The sequence below is a fragment of the Symsagittifera roscoffensis genome, chromosome 1 (genome assembly GCF_963678635.1).
Source record: "Symsagittifera roscoffensis chromosome 1, txSymRosc1.1, whole genome shotgun sequence".
NCBI lineage: Eukaryota > Metazoa > Xenacoelomorpha > Acoela > Convolutidae > Symsagittifera > Symsagittifera roscoffensis.
The window spans coordinates 72,920,144-72,946,191 of NC_087062.1; positions in this window are offsets into that span (position 1 = coordinate 72,920,144).

Genomic DNA, 26,048 nt, shown 5'->3' on the forward strand with positions numbered 1-26,048 from the left:
AATTGGTCGACCAACACCTGCTATGTCCTAGCGTCCATTACCACCATGTGCGAGGGTACGTACTATTGCAATATTGTGCGAAACTCAAATCCACCAGATATTTCGAACCACTAGGTCCATGATAGGCCTCACTGTCTTTTAAAATCATTAAATTCACTTCCGTTACTCCGTGGCAGTCCGCAATCAACTCGATTTCACTTTTGTCCGACATGCTTAACCTCGGAAACAATTGAGCTAGTTGGCGATGTTGCTCACTCAAGACAATAACCCGAACCACGTACGTGTCCAAGCATTCCACTACTGCAGGCTAGTAGGTGCCCTGTCTCAACTAATCACTTGAAGGACTTCCCTCGGACGGTTGCTTCGTTGTTCTCAGGGCCAAAAGATGGTGTATTGTGGCCAAATCGAGTAGACTCGCGTCATCATCCAAATTCAATGCGACATCTGCCGTCATATCCCAGATTAAACCGGCGTTCGGATGTGGACACCAGGAAGGCTTCATGAGCCCCCACTTGGTTTTAGACTGGTCTTCAAGGAACCGTCCCAAGAACCACATTCAAAGCTCACTTGCTCCTCCAAAATGATTCCCAGCTTGAGTTGTTCCACCATCAAATGTAACATTCGCCCAAATACTACACAGTGACGGAGCGTAGAAAGGGTACCTATTGACGACTGGCAGGCGTCAGTTACTTTAATTCTACTCATTTTTCACCGTCTCGACCTAGGGCTACATAAGAAGTTACCTTTCTTAGGCCATCGGTCAAACTACTTTTAATCGGCTTTCGTTTACATGCCAATACAACCACATTGTTGGGTCTCGGATCCCCAGACTACGTGATTGCTATTAAAAACACGGCTCGAACATCGTAGATTATTATGTTTTTGTTGACAGTTCTATATTAAATCCAATGGAGATGGATTGACCCTTTCCTCTTTCCAGCTACTCATACTCTAAAATTTCAAATAATACCGGTGTCAATTCAATTGTTTATGGCATCAGAGTAGCTTAAAAGTTAGTTTACTGTAGTCTTTCACCATATATCAGCCTCTGGGTGGCCAATCCTCCGCTTCCGTGTTTTCCTTGTAATAACGTCGTTATTACTCTCAATTGATGGCACGACGGGGTTCTACTCAATATCCCATCCCCACTGAAGCCTCCTTTCCCACTATTTTCTTCTACTAAGGGCTTTTTCGTGCGTGATCGTCACGATAAGAGGCTTAGTTTTTCTGTGTTAACGTGCGACTGTTTTCCACTATATTTGCTGTTGTTCTGACTTCTTCACCTTTTTTCAGACAAAATGGCCGTTTTTTTTGTTTTTCTGAGAAATATTCGTTCGTCAATCGAAATCTTGAAATTTCTAGAATATTTCTACCCTCCTTCGCAGCCCTTTTTCGTCGTTAAGGACTTTTATCGTTCTTTCTAGTTTCGCCGGAAGGTTGCGCTGTGCCAGTCTGGGTTGCGCGATTGTCACGATAAGAGGCTTCGCGTTTTCTTCTATATTTCCGACTGTCTGTCTCCCACTAAATCAGTTGTTGTTGCTAAAAATTGCACTAAAAATTGCAACTCTTTTCAAATTTTGTCTGACCAAACCAGATCGAAACAAAAAGTTTAACAGTTTCAATAATCAAACTTGGTTAATTAGCTTAGGTTTAAGCACAAAAAGTCAATCATTTTTTCTCCTTCTCTCTCCATCTCTTGTTTACGTTTTCATCACTCCATTGCCTCTTGTTCCTGTTCCTCGTTTCCATTGTCTTCTAGGACTTTCTCCAACATGTGCATGGAGTTGCAGGCCGTCCCCCAACTCTCCTGTTCTAACAGCCTCGGTTTGCAACAACGTAGCAAGTCCACATTCACCTTCTACTCCCGGTTCCTGCAAAAGCTGTTGTGAAGACACAGGCTCACATTTCGTTCTAAGTCAGCTCGTAAGACCTCTCTTTTCTCAGTTTCAGTCACACAAGGCGCTCCAGCTACTCGCTTCACCGCAGTGGTAACAGCGTTTCTGTGCGTTAAGAATTATCTTTTATAGGCTCCTGGTCCTATATCTAGCTGAAAGGATTGATGGGATTCAGTGTTACTGGAATTATGACGCTTCGCGCGTTCATACATCTATGACGTCATCACTGCGCGGAACCAAGGCATCAACCTTTGACTTGACCATATTCTCTCAATGGTTTTGGGTATCCTCAAAACCTTGCAGGTGGTTCTGAAAAGGTCCAAATTTCGGTTCATCTTTACGTTGCCTAGCTGCTCAGGTGTAGACACGGCCGTTTCCTGCTCACTTGTGCCCGCGTTAGTTTCCAACCATTTCACCGCCAGCATGGCACTAACCACCACGATCGGCACTTGTTGGTTTTGATCGGGCAGCCTGTGAAGTACAGCTCCTCCACGTCCGACACTAACACCAGACTCCCGCGTTTGGGGTACCATAGCGTCTGCGCCAGACAGTGACAAGGATACTCCCCATGGGTCATCAGTATGTTGCTTCGGGTCCGATACCCTGAGGTTCCCAGCAACGGTTCCACTTCCATCATTATTCTGTACACATCGTCCTTTTCTTCTATGGTGGGGAATTCAGTAGGTAACGCTTCACTCGCTTTCTGCTTCTGGAATTCACTCACATTACCCTCGTTCAACCTCATGAAATCTTCACCCATTACGTCCTGCAACTCGCCATCAGATCTCGTCGGGACGGCCCGAACGATCTTCGCCAATAAATCATATGACCTCTCCGACATTCTGGCCAACCTCACGCACTTTGGCACAGAGAAGAGTTGGTCGACCAACACCTGCTGTGTCCTCGCCTCCATCACTACCATGTGCGTAGGGTATCTGCTATTGCAATATGGTGCAGAGCTTGAATCCATCAGATATTTCCAGCCAGTAGGTCAATGATAGGCCTCACTATCTTTCAAATTCATTTCTTTTTCCAGAGCCTCTCGCCAGCCTCCAATCTTTTGCTCTGTCTGTAATGGGAATACTTCCAAACTGAGGGACGTCACTAGCCCATGGGCACGCTCTAGGCGTTCCAGTGACTCTATCGAGCTCGTCATGCTGCAAAATCCCACGGCAGTGATCAAGTTCACCTCAGTCACTCCATGACAGTCCGCGATCAACTCCATTCCACTCTTATCCGACATGCTCAACCTCCCATACAGTTGTGCTAATTGTCGATGCTGCTCGCTCAGCGTAATCAAGCAATGTTCGGAGTTGCACACATGTCCGTTCGTTCCACTAATGTGAGCTAGACAGGTGCCCTGTTTTAGCCAGTCACTCGATGGATTTCCTTCGGATGGTTCCGTGGATGGGTTGTTTTTCTGCTTCGTCACTCTCATGGCCAGCAGATGGTGTATCATGGCCAGATCGTGTAAACTCGCGTCATCATCCGAGTCCAAAGTGATATCCGCCGTCATATTGCAGATCAAACCGGCGTTTGGATGTGGGCACCAAGAAGGCTTCATGAGTTCCCACATGGTTACTAGGCTCGTTTTCAAGGGACCGTCCCAAGAAGCACAATCAAAACTAACTTGCCCCTTCAGCTCGGGGAACCGAGGGTTCGACCACTCGTTTTTCCAAAACAATTCCCAGCGTGGGTTGTTCCATCATCAAGATGCCAGTTTCCTTGACTCGCTCAACCCAGAAATCAAGTACTACAACTTGCTCATAGTCGAAGTATGCTTCCCTGGCCTCCTCAATCACGAAGGGATTATATGCCATCCCCGGTATGCCAGACACATATTGGAACGATTTCAACTTCCCCAGTGTTGCCTAGTCTTTCTGTCCCCTGACTGTTTCAATTAACTCCCATTTCACTTTCAACTCTTTGCTGGAATACCTTCCCACTTCTTCCAACCTGCGGTAGCTCCCCATGTCGTTTGACTCCTTATTTGGTATGGCTAGCGGCATGTCCTGATATAGCTCCAGGAGTGCCCTCAGGAAATTTCGTTCACAATCAATTCCCCCTTGCCGAATGGTTTTTATGCATTCTCCCAACACAGGAGTGGGCATACGATCCACCACGAACCTTACGAAGCAAAGGGCATCCTTACGCTTAGCCCAGGCTATCGCAGAATCGTCTCTAGATATCAACATTCGCAGGGCTTCCATCAATTCCAGTTACTGTTCCTTTGATTTTGAGTCGTTGTTGGCTTCATATTCCGCCTTCTTGATTTCCATCAAATACCAGGCCAATCTTACTTGCAAGTCAGTTCTTGTACATGGATAAGCCAGGTATGCTGCCACCGTCGCAAGCGCATGCATCGTTTCGTCGAAGTATCTTTGGAGGGCCGCCCTCCAAGAGATTTCCAGCAGTTTTTCCATTCCGATTTTGTTCGCCTCTGAGGACATCACCGTGCCGTATTCTTTTCGATTTAAGCTAGAGTTCTCCGTCAGCTCCTTCAGATACTACTGCATGGCCTGCTTCTCGTTCCAGGCCATCAGGTGCCCTCATGCGGAATTCCTTGCCTTCAGCATCTCCACATAACCCCCTGCCGGATCTCCCATGTGGACCGAGTCTGGCACAGTGATTCTACTATACTCGACCACGTCGAGTGGTGGTTCGCGAGGGCTTGTAATCATCAAGTCCTCCAGATCCACACTGACTGATGACCTCCATTTCTAGCTCAGTATCCGCCAGAGTCCGTGCATTTTTCTTCGAATTCGTGGCCGTTGTGGTCAAACCTGCCAATAGCATAGGGGGTATCAGGTTCTCTTTTTCTCCCCCGGCCAGCGTCGCATCATCTCTTTGCCCACTTCCGCCTGAACGAGCTACTCCTGCCAACGACGCCACCACTGCCACCACAACTTTCTGGTTCGCGGCTCTGCTTCCTGTCTTTCCTTTCAACCGCTTCAGCCCTTTTTTGGCTCGTCTGACGGGTAATTTTTTCGTCATCTGCCGATCATCGGGACTGTCCTCTGTGACTGACTCGGTCCGAACATCAGACTCTACAGAGTTCATTGTTTTCTCTAGAACCTCGCGCATGATGGGTTGGTTTAATCCCACCTTCATCACGGACTGCTTCCCGTATCTACGTATCACGTCCCATGTCCTCTCCATGAAGGTCACTCGGTTCCAGGTTACTCCTGTCTTACGTTCCAGTTCGCTCTGGTATCTCTCCCATTTCTCTTCCGGTAGCGTAATCAGGAAGGATACCCTCATAGTCTCTTCAATCTTCCTCCTCCTTGATGACTCATGGAGCAGTTTTTGTGGGTCCCTACTCCGGTAGTCCATTGCCAGGCTTATTAGGTCCACTGGGGATACGCTAGCCGGCGCCTCCTTCGTAGGGGACATGAAAGACGATGGAGTCATCAGCAATAGATTCCCATCGATATCCCCGTCGTCGTCTTCACTAAACTGGTTTTCCAGCAAGTCTCTCTCCAATGCTCCTAGGTCCAATTCACCCGATTTCTCTCCGTTTCCCTCCATGTGATCATCGTCCTGATCCATCAGCTCGTCGTCATTCATATCAGATTTTGGCTTAGGTCCCGAAGGGCCTTGTCGCATATTCATGCCCGAGTCCGGCCGCTCATCTGCACTCTTTTGCCACTTCCAGTATCGCTACTTTCACCTCTGCTGACCACTTCAATCTTAATAAATCATCTGTGGGGGCATACACTTCATTCCACGCATCAGCCAAGACCTCCGGTCTCCTGGAAGGTGGTGCCTTGATCTTCTTCCTGCTCCAAGCATCAGGAAACGTGGAGTCAAACGTATGCATGGCCGCAGCGTTCCAACTGATGAAGCTCGGCTCCATCCCTTTACTCCACTTAACCATTCTCCTTTCCGCATCACGAGCCACTCCGATGCGAGGAGCAATGGCGGGAGATGTGACTCCCAACAACATCCTCCTTATCGGTGGGTATCGGGGGCATTGGTCCGGCAATGGCCTGGACCCAGAAAGCCACTCTTGCTGGTTTTCCTTGATATGTGCGTATTCTTCCTGCCAAAGTGGGACCAGCATCGCCTCTCTTGAATCCTTCGCCACTGGTCACAGATTCCAAAGCTTCGGATTGAACTGGACATGGGAACGGTCCTCGCGGCCCATTCGGCACTTGAAATGATTGTTAAACTCCATCAGCACCCAACCCGGCTCTTCTATTCTTCCGAATAACCTATCGTCGCTGGCCAACCCTCTCAGCTCCCTCTGTTCCACCCAATTCAGCACGGAACAATCCACAATCGAGACTAAGTTGACATACAACACCGAGTTTCTGTATGCCTTCACCTGTACATCCGGGATCACAAATGACATCACGGGTCCATACACCACCGTGACGAATTTCTGCAATCCATGAGTTAGAGCCAGCGGATCGATCCGCATCATAACGGCCAGATCTGTCAGCAAGGGCATGCCACTATACTGCTTACATTCAGCCGCATCCATCGCCAACTTATCTTCTCCTGTGATACTCCTGTTCTGTTGCAGGAGATATTGGAGCAAGAGGATCCTCCAGTCCTTCATCTTCCTGAGAGAGGCGGTATCCAACTGCGCGTTGAATTCACGACTAGTTCCCAGAAGTTGTTCTGGGTAGCGCAATAGCACGAGCAAATCGCCCAACCGACCATATGTCATCGCAATCAGGGTGAAGAGTCCGTCCAATCTCAGGACTGCCAAAGCCTGGGTGAAGAGATTCGCAGGTCCCTTCACGAAATTCTCGTGACCAAATGTCACGTACGAGGCTAATATCAGGCCTATCGACAGTTTCCGGATATCCTTGACAAAGCTCGCGATCAGGTTCCGGAAGACCCTCTCGGGCAGCACGTTGACAGGAAGGATGGCGTCCATCCCACTCCCATTCCACCCAAGATAGCGTCTGATTGTTCCTATTGTGCCCTCGTGGCCAAAATATTAGCTTGGAACTTATCAATTGACATCGTGTTCACGTCCTACATCATTTGTAACATCATGCCCCCGGCTAACTCCCCCACTCGTTAAACAAGTTCTTCAGATACGCGTGTATCTCTTTGATTACCGCCGGTGCATGCTCGAACGCGTCTTCTCCCAAGGTACACAATCTCGGTGACAAGTACACTCATGAGTTGGTGTGTGGCTTTGTCTGCAAAGCCAATGCCATGAGATCCTCTTTTGCCGATGTCTTATTTTTTTCTAAATGTCCTCCCCTGCTCATTCTCTGCGCAATCCATTTGTCTGAACCAGAGATCATTGGCCACCTGTTGTACCAACAAGTGATCGTCATCAACCCCTGGTCTCAACTTCAGCTACCTGGCCAAGTTGGACAGCTCCAACCCCAGGACCTCATCCTGCACCAGCCGATTTGTGCTACAATCCTTGAATCCCTGTATGGCATTGGAAATGTCAGCCCAAATGGCAGGAACCTCGGATCGTGACGGATAGTAGTTGTTGGGTTCCACCGTTCTGTTTGGCGCGGGTAATATCACGCTGAATCGCCCTCTGCTGCCTTTGTGACCATCGTGTACACAAACTGAAGGGATTCTGGCAATGTGGCATACCCAGGCGACAACACAAAGATGACTTTCACTACATTCTTAGTAAAGTGTCGTTGTATTGATGACTCTGCTGAGAGCAATGTCATTATCGCCTCACCTATGACTTCATTGCTCGGGTTCGACCCATCCGTCAGACGGGACAACAACCCTCTGCTCTGCAGGTGGTCATTCGAGCCGGCAACTACTATCACCTGCGGCTCCATGCTGACTATCCTTCGCACATTTATCGTCATGCCTGCTGACTGCCCCCAGTCCAACTTAGGCGCCGTCAAGAAATTCACATCGGGCCAAAAGAGAGAACGTGGTGTGTAGAGGTAATCCGAACTGGTCACTATCAGGTATTTGGCAGCCTTTTTATCCAAGGGATCATATGCGGCAAACAGGCTGTCCCCGACTGTTGCTTTCAATCCCGGATATCTCTTGTCGTCTCCTTCCACCGAGGTCGTGGTTTAGCGAACTGCCTGTACATCTTGTGATGCTTGTTGTTAGGCTTATTCTTTGCCAGAAACTTGCCCTTCCCAGCAGGTGGAGTCAGTTCTCTGGCTCTCCGACAGACGTCCGTAAGAGATCGGGTATTCAAGGGCCCAAAGGTATTGTCCTGAGACAATCCATTAAGGTCCACGTACCAGAGCGTAGTCGCGGAGCTAAACTGTTCCTGTTCCGCTAACAGCTAATCCACGCCTGGTACTTGATATAAACGCGACACTAAGGGCCATCTCCGCCGATCATCTTCCTTGCGTCCTCCCGACACCTCAATGTGTTCATGTTCAATTTCGCTGACATGTCCGTCTTGTATTGTCCCCAACCGCTTGTGTCTGGACGATTCCAAAGCAGCACGCATTTTGGCTCAACTCCCTCCACCGGCATGGCGCTGGTCGACTGGTTTGCTGTCGAGGCAGGAGTTGCCGTAGTGGTCGGATCACCTGTCTTAGACACGGTCTAGGACCTAGGCTGATTCTGATCAATCGATCTCCCCAGTCGGCTCTCCAACGATTGTCTTCTAGGGAGAGCAGCAGTGCTCAAGCTTTCTTTCACATCTGAGCTTGGAGCTACGGGAGCAGTTGCACCCGTTTCCGTTGCCAGGGGCCCGAGGCGATTTATGAGTGATTCTGGCACATTGCCCCTCACTCTACCTCCTCCAGTCCAATTGGTCCAAGCCAGTGAGTTGGTCGCCCAATATTCTGGCTTCACTTCCCTTAACTGCGTCTGGAACACGTCATTGATCCAGCGTCTCCCTTGCTGGGTGTTGAAATGTATTCCATCTCTGGTGAGCGCGAGATGATCAACCATGCGCAGTATGTTCTCAAGATCCATGAGTCGCAGCTCGCTGGGGTTATTTCTCACCAGAGGGTGTCACGTTGCCGTTCATGAAATCAGGCACCAGAGTGCCCACCATCGGGCTCTGCGGTGTCGTGCACAGCACCACAAGTCTGGGCCTGTATTTCTCCTTCAGTTCATTCAGGAGGCAGACCAATAGAAGCTCCCACTTGCCCTCTGAGGTCACTGGGATTTCGAGACATCATTGTCCCGCGTATTATCACCAACGTGTCTAGGTAATCTTCGCCCTGGAACTCCTGAGCCACGGAAGCTCAGGAGATTGTTTTTAGATTGCTAGCATTGTTTTTAACTCTTCACCCTTTACTCCATCCATGAACTTCGAGACGAATGGTAAGTTCCGCTCGGATATTCTCTCTTCGGGGTTGCTTCTCCTCCTAAGTAACTCAAGGTCGTCCTGAAACTTGTCTATGGATTCGTCATCTCTTTGACGCCTATTCTCGAACTTCACCATAGCCTGATGCCCTTGTACTCCAGAGCCGAAACGATTCAGCAGGAAGTCAAATATCTTGCGAGCGCTGTCTCTTTCGTTGGCCCTTTTCGCCATTACACAATTCAGGGCCGTACCCTCCAAGTTGTTTGTAAGTGCGCTGCCTTGCTGCTTCTTTGAGAAAGTGCAACTTCATCGCCTCTATCCAAGAATCAATGCAGCCGTCTGACTCGTCTTTGATTTCGGCTTTTTCAGTGTCCTTCTTGACCTCTCTCCTCTCTCGGTTGACTTCGAGAGCTTGGTGATGAATGTTTCGAGAGATTTATTCAGAAGCTCAAACATCGAAGCATACATCGTTGTGTCCTGTGAGACCGTGGTCAGATATGACACCGATTTCACTTGTGGCACGGTGGGCAATCTTGTCTCCGGAGTGGCATCCTGCCTGGCCTCGATGGGGCTGCTCTGTGCCGCTCCCTATTCCTAGATTTGTAACTCATTCTCGATTTTTGCTGGGCCCCGGCTTAGCTGCGTGCTCCATCCCCCTCGTCCAACCTGGCCTCGATGGGGCTGCCCTGTGCCGCTTCCTATTCCCAGATTTGCAACTCGTTCTCGATTTTTGCTGGGCCCCGGCTTAGCTGCGTGCTCCATCCCCATCATTCGCCTGGCGTGAACGCTCCCCTGGAGCGGAACGCTCCTCCTGATTGCTTCTGTTTAAGATCTCGTCTAGCTTCCGCATCATCAGGTGAGATTTGCCATCTAACTTTTTTTCCAGGCTAGTCGTCGTATGAGCATAGGCATTGTCATGATCGTTCAACAATCGCTCGATCTCTCGTGTCTTCCTAACTTCTCTTTCCTCTGACTCCTTGTTTGCCTGTGCCAAGCTCTCCGCCAGGCATTGATCGGTGTTGCGAATCATTGAGCCTGATCGACTCTCGCCTGCGAATTTACGTGTGTCAGCTCATCCTGCAAATTATCTTGTTGACCCTGGTGAGCTCTCTCATCGACTCGATCCATTCTCTTGGTCATGTCCCGTCGCAGTTCCTCCAAGCCTATCATTACGCCAGCAAACATGTCGCTTATATCGCCTGCCGTCTCCAATGCCGGTGTTAGACCCAGAGAAGATGATGTCAACTGCGGTTGCAGCCTGGTACTCGATGACGCACCGCCTTTTTGCTTGCCCATCGACATCATCAATTTGTAGAACGTCGGCGATGCTCCCAGGGTTATTCCATCAGACATGGGTCTGGTCGGCGAGGTGGACAACGCCTTCTTGTTCATGTCGTTCCTTGGGCACGGCGTGAAGTTCACATCCGGGTGGGTTATCTCCGGATGGTCATAACTTGAACATGGACCTTCAGTTTGTAGTGACCTCGTGCGCTCATCGTACAAATATTTCCAGCTTTTCTTGACCTTCGAACCCGTTTGTTCTTTACTCGGACTTATACTCGACAACATCGCTTTATGAGCAAAAACTCATGCGACTTCATACGCAAATCATCGGTCGTGGGTACCTGGTCAAGCGACAGGGTGAAGTGAGTGGCTAGCATTGTTTTTAACTCTTCACTTTTTACTGCATCCATGAATTTCGAAACGATCGCTAAGTTCCGCTCGGATATTCTCTCATCGGGGTTGCTTCTCCTCCTAAGTATTTCAAGGTCGTCCAGAAACTTGTCTATGGATTCGTCATCTCTTTGACGCCTCTTCTCGAACTTCACCATAGCCTGATGCCCTTGTACTCCAGAGCCGAAACGATTCAGCAGGATGTCAAATATCTTGCGAGCGCTGTCTCGTTCGTTGGCCCTTTTTGCCATTACACAATTCAGGGCGGTACCCTCCGAGTTGCATGTAAGTGCGCTGCATTCCTGTTTCTTTGATAGATTCTCTTCTTCAAAGTGCAACTTCATCACCTCTATCCAAGAATCAATGCTGCCGTCTGACTTGTCTTTGTATGATTTCGGCTTTTTCAGTGTCCTTCTTGATCTCTCTCCTCTCTCGGTTGACTTCGAGAGCTTGGTGATGAATGTTTCGAGAGATTTATTTGGCATCTAACTTTTTTCTAGTCTAATCATCGTATGAGCATAGGCATTGTCATGATCGTTCAACAATCGATCGATCTCTCTTTTCATCCTAACCTCTCTTTCCTCTGACTCCTTGTTTGCCTGTGCCAAGCTCTCCGCCAGTCATTGATCGGTGTTGCGAATCAATTGAGCCTGATCGACTCTCGCCTGCGACTTCACGTGTGTCAGCTCATCCCGCAAACTCTCTTGACCCTGGCGAGCTCTCTCCTCGACTCAATCCATTCTCTTGGTCATGTCCCGTCGCATTTTCTCCAAGCCTGTCATTACGCCAGCAAACATGTCGCTTATATCGCCTGACGTCTCCAATGGAGGTGTTAGACGCAGAGAAGATGATGTCAACTGCGGTTGCAGCCTGGTAATCGCTGACGCACCGCCTCTTTGCTTGCCCATCGAAATCATCAATCTGTCGAACGTCAAAGATGCCCCAGGGTTATCCCATCGGCGAGGTGAACAATGCCTTCTTGTTCATGTCGTTCCTTGGGCACGGCGTGAAGTTCACATCCGGGTGGGTTATCTCCGGATGGTCATAACTGGAAGATAGACCTTCAGTTTGTAGTGACCTCGTGCACTCATCGTACAAATATTCCAGCTTTTCTTTGCTTTCGAACCCGTTTGTTCTTCACTCGGACTTATACTCGACATCATCGCGTTCCTGCTCTGCTCTGCTTGGAGATGAGTGGGTATTGGCCGGATGTGATTGTTCTTTTCTCCACTTATGACTCTTAGTCTCTGATTTGGACATTCCCCTGAACAATACTTCCTCTCGCGGCTCGACATCGGAACGCTCCGAGACTCTTCCGTCCTCTCGACTTCCTCCCGATCAAGGTCCTCGCCCGGCTCAAAGTCGGGTCGGGTGAGTGTTTGTTCCCCTTCGTCGAAGTGGTCCAGGAGCGGCGCCTAGCTTGCCATTTCGGCCTCGGCACTTCGCCCTTCATTGCCATCGAGGTTGATTTCGCTTCTTAGTCTCATTCCGCTCACTGAAAGATCAGCTTGATCATTAATCGATTCGCTGTCAGCAAAAACGTCGGAAACGCTGCTAAACGAAGATTGGCTACGCCTAGTTTAAAACTTTCGCTTGCTTCCCTTGCTCAGCCTTAGATTCTTAGTAGTCATACCTAGCGAGTCTCTACGCTGCATACTTTGTATTAAATCGTAATATTTGTGCAATTTCACGGCGATGTACACGTACCGCAAATAAGTTCAAGTTAATTTACTTAACGCTGCCTACTCGATTTCGTCAGTATTAAAAATTTCTTCTAGATTTCTCGATGATAATATTAGTGACTCAGCTAGTTACACACAGGGCCTGCTTAGTATCGAGATAATGCGAACTCCACCCAGTTGTCTAGTATAACAGTATCACAAAATTTTCAAAGATGTAGTCAATACACAAAACACAATTGATAATCAGATAAGAATATCCTGCAGGTGACAGTGACCTTTCATCAGTATCAATTTACCGCCACACTCTTATCAAATCACTGCTTTGTTAAAATCAAGCAATCTTTTGTATAAAAGCAGTGATGATTCAGGAATAGATAAAAAAAACTTAGACTTAAAGAAAAAGTATTCCCTCAATCGGAACACTCCAAAAGAACGAAGCCCAGGACACTGTCTTCTCAAGTGAGTGAGTATTTGTCAAATACACTCACTGAGGTCTCCTTTTAGGTGTACTGCGATTGCCCGAGCTGTCCTACTAACCTACTAAAAAGCTCAAGGCAAACTCTGCTCGAAAATTTCTAAAGTCAATGAAAAAGCTCTCCCACACCCGGAATGCCCTAAGTGCACGAGAGCAGGGAACAATTTTTCTTCTCCAGTGAGTGTGTATTTGCCTAATACACTCACCAAGGTCTTCTTTTATGTGTTCCCGGATTGCCCGAGATTTCCTATTAAGTAGCTCAAGGCAACCACACAACCAAAATAACAATCAAAAAAAACTTTTGGATCGGGTACTTCTGACAGACCCGATCTAGAATCCAAAGTTGATCACAAATTTCCGGGTAAAATTTCCGTGATCCTGATATGCGCGCCCGTTGTTAGTTTATCCCGACACTAAAGGGATATGTTCGTTGCTCAAATTACCCCACAAGGTTTACCTAAGTTTTTTAATAATGAGGTTTGCTAAGAGGTTTAAGCCACTCCGGAAGGTTACTTCGGTGGGTTGTCAAGACACTTAACCTACTTCGGAGGGTTACTTCGAAGGGTACCTTAGTCAACTCAAGTGACTTCGGAGTGTCCCCTTTAACTCACTAAGGATGGTCAATAAGAGGCTTAATACGCTCCGGAGAGTTACTTCGGAGGGTTCTTTCAAAATTTTTAAATTTTTGAGCCCTACTTAGAAGGGTCTCCAACTAGTCTCAAAAAGTGTCAAAAAAGGGTAAATTCTCTATGGGGGGTTCTTATAACTTCCTCGGAGGGTCTGGTGGAAAATTTAATTAAGACCTTTAACTAGGAAATTTGTGATCGATGGAGGGTACAATCGGACCGCGCCAATCGTGCCCCCCACCACTTAAGTTTTAATGAAATAGTACCCGAACGATACTAAAATTGTTTCAACGATACCCAACAGTTGTTGTGGATGTTTTCTCTGATGTCCCAATTGAGTGTGGAACATTTCGATCAGCTTGCCACTCTACCCTCCGGTCACCGGCAAAATCACCATTAACGTGCTTAAATACTCAAATTACACTCAAGGGAGGGTACCCAAACCTTCGCCAAAACAAACAATTTTTCTATCAAAAATGATATAAATCAATCTGAAACAACACCAAATAGGAAGATCAGATCAAATCTAGTTCGGAAATAACATATAAACTGTCACTTTATGTGTTTTACTGTTTTTGTGGTCTTTTTTGGATTTTTTACTGTTTTTTGTACTTTTTTGTTCTCAAATAAATTTGTTATTGGCTTTTTCTTGGTTATACACTATTTTTGTTTGGTTTTACGCTTACTCTTTTATTGTTTTTATCCCGGGACCTTGGGATTAGCGGGCCCTAGATTTCCCACCTAACCCTCCGGCCCCCGGAATTTTTGGTCCTAACTAAGTTAAACAGCTAAATAGTATTAGGCAGAGGGTACGCACCTTCCCCCTTGTACAATAAAGCTCATTAAGGCCTCTAACTCGGGCATACGCCCGGAGCGGAGGGTTCGTCGCTGAAACGTTTGCTGACCATGATGGTCTTATGACTTTAACAGGCCCACCCAGGAGCGCCATAAAAACGTCCATGTAACATTCGCCCAAATACTACACAGTGATGGAGCGTAGAAAAAGTACCTATTGACGACTGGCAGGCGTCAATTACCTTATTTCTACTCATTCTTCACCGTCTCGACCACGCCAGTTGATTTTCTGGTCTGTTTAGGGCTATGTAAAAAGTTACTATTTTCAGGCCATTAGTCAAACGACTTTTGATCAGCTTTCTTTTAGATGCAAACACAACCACATAGCTGGGTCTCGGATCATCAGACTTCGTGACTGCTATTAAAAAACGGCTCGAACAACCTATATTATTATTTTTTTGTTGACAGTTCTATATTAAATCCATTGGAGATGAATTGACCATTTCCTCTTTCTAGCTATTCATACTCTAAAATATCAAATAATACCGGTGTCAATTCAATTGTTTATGGCATCGGAGTAGCTGAAAAGTTAGTTTACTGTAGTTTTTCACCATATATCAATCTCTGGGGGGCAAGCCTCCGCTTCCTTGTTTTCCTTGTAATAACGTCGTTATTACTCTCAATTCGTGGCACGGGAGTGTTCTGCTCAATATTCCTTCCCCACTGAAGCCTCCTTTCCCACTAGTTTCTTCTGCTAAGGGCTTTTCGTGCGTGATCGTCACGTAAAGAGGCTTCGTTTTTCTGAGTTAATGTGCGACTGTTTTCACCTTTTCTCAACTTCTTCACCTTTTTTCAGTCAAAATGGCCTTATTTTGTATTTCTGATAAATACTCGTTCGTCAATCGGAATCTTGAAAATTGAAATTTCTAGAGTATTTATACCCTTCTTCGCAGCACTTTTTTTTGTCGTTAAGGCGTTTTATCGTTCTTTCGTGTTTCGCCAGAGGTTGCGCTGTGCCAGTCTGGCAGAATGGCACAAAGTGCCAGTTTCGTTGATTCGCTCGACCCAGAAATCAAGTACCTTAACCTGCTCGTAGTCAAAACATGCTTCCCTAGCTTCCTCGTCCACGAAGCGATTTACGCCATCCCTGGTGTTCCTGACACATATTGGAATGAATTCAAATTCCCCAGTGTTGCATAATCTTTCTGTTCCCTGACTGCTTCAATTGACTCACGGCTCACTTCCAACTCCTTGTTGGAGTATGATCTCACTTTCTCTAACCTGCGTTAGCTTTCTATGTCGTTAGATTCTTTACTTTGCATGAGCAGCGGCATGTCCTGATATAACTCCAGGAGAGCCCTGAGAAAGTTTCGTTCACGATCAACTCTCCCTTGCCAAATGGTTTTCACACAATCTTCCAACAGGGGTGTGGGGATACGATCCACCACGAACCTCACAAAGCAAAGGGCATCTTTATGCTTAGCCCAGGCTATCACAGAATCGTCTTTACTAATCAACACTCGCAGGGCTTCCATCAATTCCAATTCCTGCTCCTTTGATTTCAAGTCATTGTTAACCTCATATTCCGTTTTCCTGATTCCCATTAGGCACCAGGCCAGTCGTACTTGCAAGTCAGTTCTTGCACAGGGATAGGCCAGGTATGGTGCCACAGTCGCAGGTGCATGCATCGTCTCGTCGAAGTATCTTCGAAGGGCCGCCCTCCAAGAGATTTCTAACAGTTTTTCCAGCCCGATTTCATTTTCCTCCGAGGACATCACAGTACCGTAATACTTCCGATTCAAAATAGCGTTCTCCGTCAGTTCTTTCAAATACTGTTGCATGGCGGGCTTCTCGCTCCAGGCCATCAACTGCCCTCTAGCTGAGTTTCTTGCCCTGAGCATCTCCACATAACCCCCTGCGCGATGTTGACTGAGTCGGGCACTGTGGTCTGACTTAACTCGACCACGCCGAGTTGCCCCTCCAGTTTCATCCGGGCCATGTTGGTTCGTGCGGGCTTGTAATCATCGAGTCCTCCAGATCCACACTGACTGATTACTTTCATTTCGAGCTTTGTGTCCGCCAAGTTTCAAGCGCTTTTCTTCGACCTTGTGGCTGTTGAGCTCAAACCTGCCAAAAGCATAGGGGGTATCTGGTTTTCTTTACCTCCCGGCCAACATTACAACATCTATCCATCTATCTGTCCACTCTCACTTGGACGAGCTACTTTTATCAACGAGGCCACTACTGCGTTCGCTTTCGACTTCACTCTTTTCTGATTCACTATTCTGCTTCCTGTTCTCCCCTTCAATCTCTTCAGCCATTTCTTGGCTCGCCTGAAGGGTAGTTTTCTCATGATCTGATGATCATCGGCACTGTCCTCCGTAACTGACTCGTAACTGGTTCAACCCCACCTTCATTAAGTACTGCGTCCCGTACCTACGTATCACGTCCCATTTCCTTTCCATGAAGGTCACTCGGTTCCAAGTCACTCTTGTTTTTTCTTTCAAGTTCACTCTGGTATCTCTCCCACTCCTCTTCAGGCAATGAGCTCAGGAAGGATACCCTCATAATCTCGTCGATTCTTCTCCTCCTTGGTGACTCAAGGAGCAGTTTTTGTATGTCCCTTCTCCGGTAGTCCATTGCCAGGCCTATCGGATCCACTGGGGAGAAACTGGCTGGCGTTCCCTCGTAGGGGACAGGAAAGACGACGGTGTCATCAACAATAGATTTCCATCGACTTCCCCGTCGTCGTCTTCACTGAACTGGTATTCCAGCTAGTCTCTCTCCAACGCTCCTAAGTCCAATCCATTTGACTTGTCTCCCTTTCCCTCCATATGATCGTCATCCTGATCCATCTGCTCATCATCGTTTGAGTCTGGTGTCGCCCAGGTCCCGAACGGCCTTGTCGCATATCCATGCCCGAGTCCGGCCGTGCCGGTACAGTCAGATCCCCTGCGTGATAGAATAACTCGTCGTTCACCAGGAATTCCACCGATTCGTCGCCATTTGGCGCCAGCTCGTCGACCGTCATTAACGTGCATCCCCTAAGTTCCTTAGCCACTTCCAATAACACTACTTTCATTTATCTTGGCCATTTAAAACTAGACCAAGCGTCGGCGGTTGTGTGCACATTACTCCACACATCGGCAGACACGTCAGGTTTTCCGAGGGTGATGCTTTTATCTTCTTTCGTCTCCACGCATCTGGGAAACTAAAGTCAAAGATGTGCATCGCCGCCACATTCCAACTGACGGAGCGCGACTTCATTCCTTCACTCCATTTCCGCATTCTTTCTTCCGCGTCACGGGCGACACCAAAACGGGGGGCAATAGCAGGAGACGTGACTCCCAGCAGCATCCTCTTTATCGGCGGGTACCGATAAAACTGGCTCTGTAGTGGCCTGGATCCGGTCAGCCATGTATCCTGGTTATTTTTGACGTGTGCGTAAGCCTCCAGCCAAGCCGGGACCCGCATCGCCTCTCCCGTGTCTTTCACCCTTGATCGCAAATTCCAGAGCTTAGAGTTAAACTGGATGTGGGGAAGGTCTACATCACCCATACGGCACGTAAATTTGTTCTTAAAGTCCATTAGTATCTATCGTGGCTCCGCAATTCTCCCGAATAATCTGTCTTCACTGCACAATCCTTTCAACTCTTTATGTTCCACCCAATTCAACACGGAACAATCCGCAACGGAGACTAAGTTAACATACATGACCGAGTTTCTGCACGACTTCATTGTACTTCTGGGAACACTTATGTCATCACCGGTCCATACACCACCGTGACGAACTCCCTTAGTCTATGGGCCTCAACCAGCGAATCGATCCGCATCATTGCAGTCGGATCTGTTAGAAAAGGCATACCACAAAACTGTTTGCACTCACTCACTCCCGTTGCCACCTTGTCCTCTCCTGTGAGACTCCTGTTCTGTTGCATAAGGTACTGGAGCAAATTATCCTCCAATCCGTCATTTTCCGGTATGAGGCAGTTTCCAACTGCGCCTTGAATTCTCGACTCACTCCCTGCAGTTGTTCGGGATAGCGGAGAAGCACGAACATATCGCCCAACCGACCATACGTCATTGCGATCAGGGTAAGGAGTCCATTCAGTTTCAGGTCTACCAACGCTTGGGTAAAAACATTCGCAGGTCCTTTCACAAAGTTTTCATGACGAAACATCACATATAGTGCCAATACCAGACCAATTGACAGTTTCCGGATGTCCCTGACGAAGCTCGCGATCAGGTTCTAGGAGGTCCTCAGGTAACCCGTGGACAGGAAGAATGGCGTCCTTCCCACTCCCATTCCTCCCAAGATAACGTCAGATCTCTCATATTGTGACCTCATGCCCAAAATTTCCGCTCGGAATCTATCGAGCGACACTGTGTTCACAACTTGCATCAACTGTAGCATCATGCCTCCGGCTAACTCCCTTTCGATATACAGGTTTATCAGATATGCATGTATTTCCTTGATTACTGTTGGCAGGTGCTCGAAAGCATCTTCTCCTAAGGTACACACTCTCGGCGACAAACACAACCATGAATTGGTGTGTGGCTTCATCCTCAAGGCCAACGCCATGAGGTCCTCTTCTGCTGATGTCAGATTTCATCTGACCGTCCCCCCTGCTCCTTTCTAGCACAATCCATTTGTCTGAACCAGCGTCATCTGCCACCAGTTGTACTAAAAATTGAACGTCATCTACTCTTGGCCTAATTTTCAGTAACATGCTGCAATCTTTCAATTCCTGGATGGCATTGGAAATGTCTGCCCAGACGACAGGAAGTTCAGAACGGAGTGGATAAAAGATATTGGTGTCAACTATTCTGTTCAGCGCGGTTATGATCACGCTGAATCGTCCCTCTGCTAGAGTTTTAACCATTGTGTACACAAATTGCAAGGGCTCTGGCATCATGGCGTATCCCGATGATAACACAAAATTGAACTTCACCACATTCTTAGTGAATGAAATTGTCACTGCAGTGATAGTAGTTGCTCTGTCATGGCTGAGAGCAGCGTCATGATGGCCTTCCCCATGACTTCATTGCTAGGAATTAATCCATCCGCAGCCGGGTTAACAATCCTCTACTCTGCAGGCGGTCATTCGAGCCGGCACTTATTATCGCCTGTGGGTCCATGCTGAACATCCTCTGCACGCTTTTTGTCATGCCCAATGATTGTCCCCAATCCAACTTAGCGCTGTCAAGAAAATCACTTCGCGCCAAAAGAGGGATCTAGGAGTATAAAGATAAGCCGAACTAGCCACTATCAGATATTTGGCGGCCTTGACGTCTAGGGAACAAAGGCAGCAAACAGACTGTCGCCCATTAGTATCCTCAGCCCCTCTTATGATGTTTGTAATTGGGCCTATTTTCTGTCATGAACTTGTCCTTCCGGAGAGGTGGCGTCAACTCTCTGGCCCTCCGACAGACGTCCGTCAGAGATCGGGTATTCAAGGGTCCAAATGTTTTGTCTTGGGGCAATCCATCAAGATCAACAAACCTGAACGTGATCGCGGAGCCTAACTGTTCCTGTTCCACTAACAGCCATTCCACGCCCGGTATTCGATATAAACCCGACACTGTGAGACCGTCTCCACCCATCATTTTCTTTGCATCCGCTCGATATGTTAACGTGATCTTGTTCGAATTCGTCGACATATCCGTTTTATACTGTCCCCATTCGCTGGGATCTGGACGGTTCCAGCGCAGCACACTGCTTGGCTCAGTTCCCTCCGCCGGCGTGGCGCTCGTCGATGGGCTTCCTGCAGACGCTGGATTTGCCGTAGATGGGTTAATCGTCCTCGCTACGGTTTGGGAGCTAGTCTGACTCTGATCAGTTTGCCTCCTTAGTTGGCTCTCTAATGATTTACTCCTGGGGAGAGGAGCAGTCCCCAGTATTTCTCTCACGTCTGAGATTGGAGCCAGGGGAGCAACTGCACCCATATCCGTTTCCAGGGGTCCAAGGCGACTAGCGAGTGGCTCCGGCACGTTGCCACTCACTCTACCCCCTCCAGTCGAACTGGTCCAAGCCAGAGAGTCAGTCGTCCTCAATTCTTGCTCCATCTGCTCTATTTTTGTCTGAAACACATCGTTTATCCAGCGTCTCTCTTGCAGAGTAGTGAAGTATATCCCATCTCTGGTGAGTGCGAGATGATCAGTCATGCGCAGCGTATTCTCAAGATCCATGAGTCACAGCTCGCTGGGATTGCTTCTCACCAGACTGCGGTACATATCGTTGCTTGCATCGGGTCTCGTTGCCGTTCATGAAGCCCGCCACTGGCGTGCCCACCTCCGGGTAATGCGGTATTAGGCACAGCACCACGAATCGGGGTCTGTGTTTCTCCTTCAGTTCGTTCAAAAGGCAGACTAGTAGGGGCTCCCACTTGCCTTCTGGGATAGCAGGGACTCTTGAAACGTCATCGGTACCGATCATTATCACCAACGTATCTAAGTGATCCTCGCCCTGGAAATCCATCATTATAATGACCTGAGCCATGGAGGCCCGTCCAAAATATAGAACAGTGGTCTCACCACTCACAAAGATCTCGTTCAGATCCCTCACCAGACTATCTCCAACAACCAAATGACGACTCCCTGGAGTAATTGCCTGGTTGCCTATGGCAGGGTTCCAATTCATACCGTTCAAACATGCTCGAGGATGCTCCGCAGCTACTTGCACGAATAAGTTGCGTACTCCTAAGTTCTTTCTGATGTCCACTACGCGAGATCTTAAAGTCGTTTCGCCGCGTGTAGTTCCCGTTGGTACTATGGCTCGAGTTTTTCCGCTCCGAGCTACTCGAGAAACGATCAAGGCGCTGAGAAGGGACGACCCTACCCAGCATTCGTTCAGTGGTCCTGTTGATCTTATTCATTGTCGCTTTGGCTACCTGATTAACTGACTCCTAATACTGGGGAGCCAAATACGTGTCTGAAGGATCCGGTATCGTATTCCTCGATTTCGAGGCAGATTGTGATGTCGGCTTAGGAGCCTCGGGCTCCCTCGGGGCGCACAGCTCCTGTGCCTTCGTCCTGGGCCCTATGTCTTTGGATCCATCCGCAAAGTTCATTGTCGCCAGAACCTCCGGTGTCACCCTCGCCATATATATCTCTTTCAGGTTTTTTTTAACTCTTCCTCTTTGAGAGCTATTCGCAAATCATCGTGTTTCTTCTTCCACCATCTCTTTCTCGAGCTATTGCCTTGTAGGCCACTTTTGTGGGGCGGTCCCCACGGCCTTCTCTTTCCGTTGCATTCAAGAAGGCGATGGTGAACATCGCCAACTTCGGGTCTTCTAGTGCAAAATTGCCTTCCACCTGGCGTTGGTATATCTCGTCTAGGCTCGCTGAGATGAAACCCATCATCAAATTGTTCGTGTCACTTATCTTTTTTCGTGTATGTCTTGTTGCACTCTTCTGACTGTTCAAGGTCAATAAACAAAGCGGGATCAATCAAGATCTAAAAAACAAGTCACGAGTTAAAACCACCATTCCATGATGTTCCTTTTCTGGGATGAAACATCCTTCACACCTTTTAAAAATAATCAATTGGAGCTCTCTTTTGTTCTTAATTTAAAAGCTAGCACCAAGGTGGATCTTCCACCTGCGATCTTGTCAAGATAACACAACTGAGCGCTGCCACCTTTCGTACCTGGAGTGTTCCAGGCTTCCATGACATATATATCACATAAAACAAAACCTAACAAAAACAAAACTGACAAATAACGCACATCAAAACTATCACATGACAATCTAATCCCTAATAGTCAACCTAAAACCTAATCCTAGTGCCTAAAAAGCAAACCTAACAAAGATTACTTAACACCTAATGTGGCTCTAGCATATGCTCAGATAATACTGTTTTTATGTAAGTAGACTTCTATGTCTGTCTCTGAAAAAAACATGTACGAGTGCGTACAGCTCTCTCGGATGCAGTTTTCTCCTATTGGGATCATAAACTGGTATAGAGAGAGAAGTCACTCCACTCTCAACCAGCCATTCCCTAAGTCGAGTTAAGGCCAGCACCAAATTTTCGGGATTTACATGTTGCTTGTCAGTGGCCTTAGTTAAAAGAAAACACAAATATTTCCCTGGTATCTGTGATGCGACAGGGGGCAGCACTATCAGCCCTCCCACGCCAGGCCTCTGTTTCCACAAAAAATTTGATATTCTTATACTCTCTCTTAAAATCGGCCGCTAGTGCTGTCTTAAAGCTTACATCCGCAGTTATTGCTAAAGCGCACGTAGGTTCCGTGAGTATAAAATCGCTGTCCGTGACGACGACATTGTTCGAATAGTGGTTTAGTAGATCAAAGTAAGATTCAAAAAGTCGTCCAAATGGTGGTTTTTTAAAATTCTACCCCTCCGTTTTGAGCTCCCTCGCCAATTTTATTTTTTTTAATTATCAGATTTCGGGTAAGGGTGAGTCCCATCCCCACTCCTCGGACAAAAATATCCATCGACGTCCCCGTCGATCGCCCAAAATCGAGCAGATCGAGATTGGATTCTGGACGTGTAAAGGACAATCTGGAGCGTTCCAAATGGATTCAATATTGTCGTCACTGATATAACTGATGCTGTTTTGGTCGACCCCTTGAAACATCAAGATGTTCTCTTTCGGGTCTGCTGGCAGATCATGGAGCCATTCGAGTACTCGCAGATTTGTCAGTTCTCGATCATGCATTTGTTCAGTCTCCGGTTCGAACTCCACTTCCGTTTCAGAGCATTCGTCGATCCCATTCTGTTCTGTGTCGTTGACTAGGTCGTACTATTGTGGCACCAGCACTTCGCCAAGTCCCACTAGCGAGTCCATCATGTCGCTCAAAACTATCCTGTCTATGACAAAATCCTCGCCATACGGATTATACTTCTTCTTGCCTTTCCCTCATTCGCTCCGGCGTATTTCCATGGTGAAGGTAAGGGAAAGTTAGGCTGTACTCCTGTGTCAAATTCAGTTTGCTCTGGACAGTCCCAGTCTTCTTCGGCTTAAGTCGTCCACCTCCACTCGGTCAGTCAATTCCAGGTCCAATGACAGATCGCAATTATCTACCACCTCATTCCCGTCGTTTTTGTCGCGCGTGTCTCTTTCATTCATCTCGCAGGCAGGATCCGCTATCAAATATTCTCCCTCTTGCATATCAGCTGGGATAAACCAGTCCTCTGATGAGGCATTGTGCGGTTTGATATTTTCGTAATGAAAAGCTCGTCCGGTGCTGAATCGATAAAAATGACCTCCTCGGTGTACTTCAGTTGTTTGAATCGGACCACGCATTTTTTCAGTAATATTTTGGTTCATTTTCATGGAACTACTTCCTGGAACACTCAGACATAATCTCCGACCGAGTAAGCTCTTGCATACGCAGTCTTTTTTTGTCAAATCTCCTTCTTTGTCTGATTTGCGCCTGTTGCGTGTTCCTCATTGAGGTCCTGCTGTCTTCTGATAACATCACGCACGTACGTTTGCGGTGCTGTTTTCTTTCTATAGTTCTCAGGATAGAAGAATGTTAATGGAAGAGCTTTCTCGTGGCCAGTTAGCATCATATGCGGACTTATTCCAGTGGTGGAATGTTCTGTGCTGTTATAAGCGCCCATCACTTGCGGCAAGTGTCTATCCCAGTCATCCATCTAGCGTGAGCAATAAACTCTCAACATGGATACCAACGTGCGAGTTTGCCTTTCAACTAGGCCATACGTCTGTGGGTGATAAGTGGTTGAGTGGGCCTTTGCCACCTGCGACCTCTTCATTGACTCCTTCGTGAGTTCACCCACGAATGCTTTACCATTGTCTGATTGGAATGTGATGGGGCAGCCGTGTCTCGCTATCCATACATTTATCATGTGACCGCACGTTTCTTCCGATGATGCTGTCAGGCAGGGTGCTGCTTCTGCGTATTTCGTGAAATGATCGATCACTACCAGCACTTGATTGTAGCCCGTGGCTGTAATGCATATCTTCTGATGATCAATTTGCACCACCTCGTTGAAACCCGGATGACTCTATTGACTGCACGGGGAACCTCAGTTTTCTGTGGTCCTTTGCCTGTTGACAAGACAAGCATGCAGAGATACATTTTTCACAAGCCTTCGTCAAACCAGGCCATTCGAACCTTTTCTGTATCCTTTTGTACACTTTGTCCACGCCCTGATGGCCCATCTGATGAGGTGGACAAAAGAGCAATTCGGTCTGGTACAACTGTGGTAACACTATTGAATTATATTTGTAAAGGACTTTGTCCTCCTCCTTGCGTTTACAGGCTAGGATTCCGTCTTTGTTCAAGTACAGCAAATCTTTTCTCTTCAGAAAAATTTGCTTCAAGGTCTTATAGCTGTCTTCCTCTAGATCTCCTTTGTCAGGTGCTCCGTTCTCGATCCATCTTTTTAGGTTGCTCGTCATTCTATCATTTCGTTGAGCCCTTAAGAGATCCGACAGCCGGTACCTGGCTTTCAGATACGTCTCCATCATGTTTAACTGTCCTCCTCTTATCTCCGGGGCATGGGCATCATTCATCAACATGACACATCATATCTTCCTCAAAGGTGCTGCTTCCTGCACAGATGGTTCCAAGTTGGTACGGACGACCGTACCAAAAGGAAGTATCTGAATTGACGTTTCGACACTGCTATCAGTTCAAGCTCATTGCGGCATTATCCACTACAGTGCCCTCCTCATCGGAGGTATACCAGTCTCCGTCCGGGTCCCGATACATTTCCCGATCCAACCCGCGATATTTCCATTCCACTAACAAGGAATGAATCGCAATTTCCGCGACATCAGAATTGGAAGTAGTTTCCGACGTGTTCTCCCAGGACTGAATCCTGGAGTCATCGCTCGAGCCGGTGGAATCTACATCAATATACTCCAGCTTGTCTGTGATGTTTCTCGACTCCCCGGAAAAAGCTCTGTCCCTTGGTCGCTTCGAATCCGACTCCCCGGACAAGTCGTCCTGTCCGGGACCGAAAGCGCATGAATCCCCGTACAATGTCTCGTCCCCAGATGAGCTTTTCGAGCACTGCTCGTACTCCTTTTTTTGTTTCTGTGAATTGAACTTTTCTCGTCACGCTGGACTTTGACTTGACCCTGACTTCCTCAGTGGTTTGGACATTGGTTGCTTCCCTATATTCCTCGTACGAAGTCCTCAACAAGACATCCTTGGGCATCGAGTTCACAGGCGTACAACATCCCGACTCCGGATGGTTACCGGCCTTTTCTCCGTTCTTTCAGTGATGGCCAACCGCTGCCTGGTCTCCATCCACTCATGGTCATGCAGTTCAACCTCTCTGTCTAGCAGGTCACGGAGTTTCAACATGACATCCGATACCACGTTCACCGTCTTGTTCAGTAAGGCTATGTTGTTGATGCCCAGCCTGGTCAGTTCTTGTTGAACCAGGTTTGATCAAACCAGCAAGTCCAACGGTACCGGATCACCCCGCAATAACATTTTTATATCCGCAGCAACTTCCACGGGAAGTGCGGGATGTCCTGCTATGGAATTCCATCTAGTGACTTGTTGAGCCATCTGGTGACTGGCAGTTCGTCGTAGGTTTCTTTGACCAAGAATAAAATTCCATCCTTGATCTCCGCTTGGCTGGCCTGCCTCTCTTCTAGTCGCTAATAAAATTCCCTTTTGTTGCTGAGGCTATCGGCATTCTGGTGCTTATCACGGCATTCTGGTGCTCTTTGAT